Below are 6,704 nucleotides of genomic sequence, written 5' to 3' on the forward strand. Positions count from 1 at the left end.
GAATGTGAATCTCCCAGTTCTATTAAGCAATTGCTGCTTTATGCACTTCAGGGATACTCTGTTTAAATGTGGCAGGTAAGATAACTCATCTTAGGCCCTAGGTCACAACTGGGCAGTTTCAGTGGCTTAAGGTCAATCTGATGCATTCAGAACCGCAAAGCAAAATAATAATAGTAGCAGTAGTAGTAGTAATAGTTCATAGGAAAATTCAATGCCAAAAACCTGTTACGTAACCAAATCCAGCAAACTTCTTTTCCTGTTTAGTCTGTCCTCAGGCTTCACAGCAAAATCTTTGATAAAAGGATGTTCTGGTACAGAAGGCCTGCCGCCAGGACCAGGAAATGCCATTAGCAGATACAATTACATTGGGCTCAAATGCTAACTCTATTTTAACCATCTCAAATTAAATCGAGGTTTACAAGCTCTGATCTTTTGTTCACCAGGGCTATTAAATAGGAAAATAACAAAAACTTGTTTGGTATTTGACTGGAAATACACACCAGCCATCAAAAAAAGCTTGCTTGTCAGCAAGTCTGTCCAGACTCCTACAAGGTCTCAGCATGCCCTGAAAGCCCTCTACCAAACCAGTGACCTTATGTCTCATCCCTGGGTCACCTACTGGTCTCTCCTGCCTGTCTCCAAGGTCCTCCATTAATCTCTTCTCTGGAGCACAAGCTGCCAATCCTACCAACCACCTAGAGTTCTGCCTAAAACACCTCTGGACTCTCTCAGCCTGTTTCTCAGGGCCTGCCTCTGGGAAAAGCTCCCCTTCCGCACGCTGCTTGTGTGGACAGTGCCTGCCAGGACATGCAGCCCAGCCCGCAGTCGGGCTCACTACTGCATCCTCCCCTTGGGAGGCACTGACATGCAGAGCCAACCTCAGGCCAGCAGTGGAAGCCCGGTGTATCCACTGATGGCGGGAAATGCTGTGCCCAGGTACAGGAGCTTTATTCTTGAACCCGAGCCCCTGCAGTAGGATCTTCCTTAGAGCCATTTCTCCTATGTGAGAAACAAGACACCATCGGAGGCCTCAGTGTGGGCTGACAGGACGGAGCAGGCAGTCACAGCTCAGCTCCAGGTGCCCCTATTCCCACCTTTCCTTTCTCATCTCAAGCAGCTCCTGGTTCTCCAAAACTATAGTTTGACTTGTAGCACTCTTCAGAAACCAGCAGGGAGTTGGGGCACTCATACCAAAAAAAACAAAATGCCACTTCCAGGAGCCTATACTGTTGGCAAGTTGTTCTGGGAAAGATTCACGCTTCACTCCACCAATTCTATGTTTCACAAAGGCCCAAATCATTCTGCCCTAGTAAACAGCCTGGCCTATGAATCTGTATGTGCATATGCCAATTTTTAACCAGGCAGGAATCTCTGCACCAATTTTGCTTCAAGCCATCTTCACCACACAGACTAACCCAATAATGATGGCACCTGTTACCTGCAATTGTCTTCCTCACTCTGACATCAATTTCCTACTTAAGCTTCCAAGTCTCCAAGCCAGCATTAAGGCCTTTCAATTCCCAAATCTTCAGAAGGTTAGCAATCCATTAGAAAGTTTACATCACAATATGCTGGACAGGACATTCAAGCCATTCAGCTCCCTAGCTCTCTCCCCAGATGATGGAGCAGGGAAATATAATTCCCAAGAGTGGCCCTCATCTATGTCAGCAAGAAGATCCAAATGGGTGCTGGGCCAGCCACAGAACCTAGGGTCCGGAGTGAATGGGCATGCATCCTGATGTATACAGAGAAATGACAACAGTATATTTGCATACAGAATAGGTTATGGAGGGTAAGCAATTTTTAACTGAGAGATGTAAATCTGAAGTCTAGTCTACCCTCAGCAGGCCCCATAACATAACACAGTCTAGTTTACCTGGTTATGAAAAACAAAATGAACCCATCTGTGGGTTCAAGTAAAATTCTCTTGCTTTTATTTATTCAGGGCTAGAGCTAAGTGACTTAAACCTTATAAGCAGGAGCCTAAGATCCTTTTTCAAACTAGAGTGTGGAATGGGACACAAAAGCTGACACTGAGAGGGCCTAACCCCAAATGGAACAGTCAACTCCAGGGAAACCTCCATGTCCTCCGATGCCAAGGATTTCCTGGTTTGATTGTACATGCTCAGAGCAGGGAACTTGTTTCAGGCCAAAGGAGGAAGTTGGTATGAAGCTTTTGTTGTGCTCTATTACTGCTTTCTTCCTAGGCTTAAGATAATGAGGCAGTGCTTCCAACCATGGTACTCATATTTTGGTTTAGGGCTCTTCCAAGTCAGTTACAATCAAGCTGGGTGATGGCCTCAGATTTAAAGGAGGAGCCAACCTGCATCATAGCTGGAGGAAGAAAAGGAGGGTTGGAAGGAGGGCAGTGGGAGCTCGCCAAGAGCACTGACCTAGTTAGTATGGCTGGTCTTCCTACAATGACCTTCATAGGTTTGCTTCTATTTTGTTTTGAACTAAAGAAATATTAACATCTGTATTATTTCTACCACCAAGAACTGACCATTAACATTTAGCCAGATCTGTTTTTAGACTTAAAAAAACAATTAAAATTTTATAGTTTATTTTTTCTTCATTGTAAGGCCCCTTCAGCCCTTCCCACACCCCATCAAAACCATTGACACCAACCACTGTCACACATTTTGTATCCTTCTAGTTCATTAAAGCATGTCCATAGCTATACTGAACCCTGTGATATTGCTGTTCTCTAAAATGCCTTTAGTATACTGTTACAAATATCATTAAACTTGCTTTTTCATTCAGCACATTTAACATCTATCCAGCTTATATACAGATCTAGTAAATTCATGTGAACTGCTATGCTAGCCCACTGCACAGCTAGATGCTTTATTTATGTATTCCCTTACTGGTTGGCTATCTCCCCCCATTATACCTATTTCCTCCAGTTTTCAATACTATAACAACTCTCCTAGTACATGTTTCATTGTGCAGGTGTGAACTTCTCTACATCTAGAAATGAAATTCCTGGGCCACAAGGTATGCTTATTTTCTATTTTACTAAATATTGCTGAATTGCTCTCAAAAGTGGTTATATCCATTTACAACTAACCAGTAATGTCAGTTCTTGATTTACCACCCCTTTGCCCACATTTGATACCATCAGACTTTTAAAATGTTTGCCTAGCCCGGCCGAGCGTGGCTCAGCGGTTGAGCGTCGACCTAGGATCCAGGCGATCCGGGTTCGATTCCCAGTCAGGGCACATGCCCGGGTTGCGGGTCCAATCCCCAGTCAGGGGTGTGCAGGAGGCTGCAGATCAATGACTCTCTCATCATTGATGTTTCTATCTTTCTCTCTCCCTTCCTCTCTGAAATCAATAAAGATATATTTAAAATAAAATAAAATGTTTGCCTATCTGATGGGTAACTTTTTTGAGTCTGCTCTCTAAAATAATAACAAAAGAGGGATATTGTCTTTACCTCCCTACATCTTATCCAAATCAAAACTCCAGGGGTCCTTGAAAATGTACAGTTTTGTCTCATACCAAAACTGATTCAGCTGACTCATCCCCTGAGACAAGAGAGACACCGTTGTCTAAAGAGAAATAAATATCTCTCTGTAGGTTGATAAAGATGTTTAGAAGGGATGGGGCTCCTTTCAGAAAAATTTTTGGACTGTATCAGCTAAGCTGGGTCATACTCTGAAATGCTATGACCAGCAACCTCACTGCCCTATCACAGTGGGGTCTTGGCATCTCCCCACCACAACCCCTAACTGACTTTCAAATAGTTTGCTGAGGTCAGGAAAGAGAGGCTTAGAGCTCCAGAGGAGCTTTGCCTGTGGTCAGATGTGGGGCAGGTTAGTCTCAGAGGCCACCAGAGGTACTGCAGCCTGGCTCTCCTACGTGCAGACAGGCACAAACTATGGGGGGGAGGAGGGACGGGGGCGGGGACTGCTTGGTGGCCCAGCCAACCTCCCCTTTTGAGCTGAACAGTCAAATCAAGAGGCCAAAGGGCCCAGCAAAGGCTGCGCACCCCCACCACGGCTCACCTTTACCCCAAAAGCTTCTCTGACAAAGCTCCGAAGAAGCAGACTATTCATTTATTTAGTCTAAGGCTGCCTCTCTGTGAAAAATGCAAGTTCCCAGAAAGTATGGTGGCATTAAGAAAGGTTTTCAGCCCGGCCAGGCGTGGCTCAGCGGTTGAGTGTCGACCTAGGATTCAGGCGATCAGGGTTCGATTCCTGGTCAGGGCACATGCCCAGTTGCGGGCTCGATCAATGACTCTCTCATCATTGATGTTTCTATCTCTCTCCCTCTCCTTTCCTCTCTCTGAAATCAATAAAGATATATTAAAAAAAAAAAGAATGGTTTTCATTTAGCTCTAGCTCTATCTGTACCAGAATTTGATGCTTAAAGTGATGACTCAGGGTACTACAAGACCTTTTACCAAATAAATCACTTCTACATCTTACGAGATCCTCCACAAGGTTGCTCACATGGGCTACTCATTCTTGTGGTGTGCCAGTTAACTGGGATTTCAATGTGGATCCTTGGAATGACTCAGAAATAGCAATACTGTCAAATGAGTCACTTTCCCCACTTTGATCTCAGTCTTAGCTCTTGGTCAGAATAACACCTCCTGGCATGCCTTCATAAAAGCTGAAGCAAAATAAATTAAAACTCATGTAGTGTGAGTTTCTAATGCAAGAGTGGCACTTTTTCTACCTTTCCGCTCAGGGCCATTTCCTCATTTCTTCCATTGCCTCAACATTAAGAAATAAACAGCTTTAAAAAATGAAATGGCTTTTCCTATGACTCCACATCGATGTCACAACATTCAGGGCACAGAAGTAACTCCCATAAGGTGCTAGCTGTTTGGAGTCAAAGCTACCAAATTTACCAAATCACTGGGGGTACATTTCTTAAAGACCCACTAATGCTCTTGGTTAAACTATAAATTCAACACTAAAATTATTTACTTCTAATGCAGTGCTTAAAATGAGAGCAGCCGTAGTAGACAGGAAGATACTAATGTCCATATATTCTGGCTTACGTCCAGTAATTCAGAAATGAGTTCAAGGACATTTTTTCAGGCGTATTCACGTCCACTACAGCCCTTATCCCGAGAGGCTGCATGCCCACCACAGAAGGCTGGAGAACGCGGGTACAGAGACTGGGTGAAGGGCTCTGCTGCTCTTAGAGCACTACTGTACGGAGAGCCTGGGGACCTGGACCAACCATTTTTCACTTAGTTGAGACATTTTTAACTGGGGGCAATGCATGTTTCATTATCTGACTCACTGAAAGGGGAGAGGGGACTTTTTAAAACTGCAACTATCGCAACAGTTTCCCACTCACCCAACAAAGATAATTCTCTCAAAAGCAGATAAGTTGAAAGGTTGAGTCATCTTCTCCACAGAGCCTCCCCGGCCTCCACACACACACCTGCTGATGGGTTACATACCCAGCCCTTCTGAACAGCCCCACTGTATTCCCAGCAGCATCCTCGAATAACGAGAGGACGAATTATTTGCTAACAATGCTACAGGGTGGGAGTCCTGACCTAGGCCCTCCTCTGTTACCCTAGGGGGCAGCCACACCCCCAGTACAGGGGGGGGCTACTGACACCTGCCTCCAATCCTAATTTTACATTTACCAGCTGGCTCAGCAAATCCTAGAACCCAGGCAGGTGCAGATAGAATGTAAAGATTTCAGTATTGGGGTTGCAAGTTTATTTCTACTCTTATAGCCAAACACTAAAGACTAAAATCTCCCACCTCGCCTGCACCCCCTGTCTTCCTTTGTCTAGAGGTCCTCATTCTTGGGAGACCAAAGAACCCCTGTTCAAGTGGAGAGTTTCAAAGTAACATTTGTTACTTTGTAAAAACACTGTACCAGGATCCCTGAGGGGATTGGTTTCTAGGAGATATCTAGTATTTAGAAACTCCCAAAGATTAACTATTAGCTGTGTATGGGGATGGCATGAAGATGAGCCCTCGTGCTCAATTATTTATTAATTTGCTCAGTGACTAAAAGTATACATTTGGAGGCATTTCTTTTTGACATCTCACCAGAGATTAGACACTGCACTGACTATTCAACATATATACCTGTAGATTTGTGTATAGAAACCAATCCTTCCAACAATCAGCAGAAAAATGTTACTCCCCGTTTGCACAAGGAACACTGAAGTCCTAAGGCTGAATTCCTTCCATTATTCTTATCAGTATATTAATGAGTCAAACCTAATCTTAAAAGCCTGCTGAGAACTTCCCAATGCCTCTATTCCATCATGCGTGGACGTCACCTATCAGGCTCTCCTGTACAGGAGAGGGTCGATGTCCTGGTTTTGAAGGCATGGATAAGATGCCAAGGGTATATTTCCAGGCCTTTAAATAACCTTCAGACCACAAGGTGCTTTCCTTCTTCAAACCCAGTGTAATGCCATCTTGTGAGGCCTCCTGGCGCCCCCCTCCCCTTTCCCCAAGCGGGAAGGGTGTGCCTTCCTCACCATACTAACCGGTGATAACTTACATGTTCGTTCTCTAGTGCGACTGTGAGCTTTATGGGCTACGACCGGTCTCTATCCCATTCCCCCAAACAGCTCCAAGCACACACCTGCTCTACCCCACCCCGCGCTCTACAATCCGGGAGCATCTGTTAAGTAACGTGAGGCAGAGGCGAGGCCTTCGCGCCGCATGCGCGGCGGATCGGGCCGCGGCGAGGCTCGGGGGTAGCCCGTCC

General features: G+C 45.1%; 1 protein-coding gene across 5 annotated transcripts in view; it reads right to left on the minus strand.

Annotated features, from left to right (window-relative positions):
- Positions 1-6,704, minus strand: part of PKM (pyruvate kinase M1/2) — a 32,222-nt gene that overhangs the window by 24,162 nt on the left and 1,356 nt on the right. The gene's annotated exons all lie outside the window — the stretch shown is intronic.

The sequence above is a fragment of the Miniopterus schreibersii genome (assembly GCF_964146895.1).
Source record: "Miniopterus schreibersii genome assembly, chromosome: 1".
Lineage (NCBI taxonomy): Eukaryota > Metazoa > Chordata > Mammalia > Chiroptera > Miniopteridae > Miniopterus > Miniopterus schreibersii.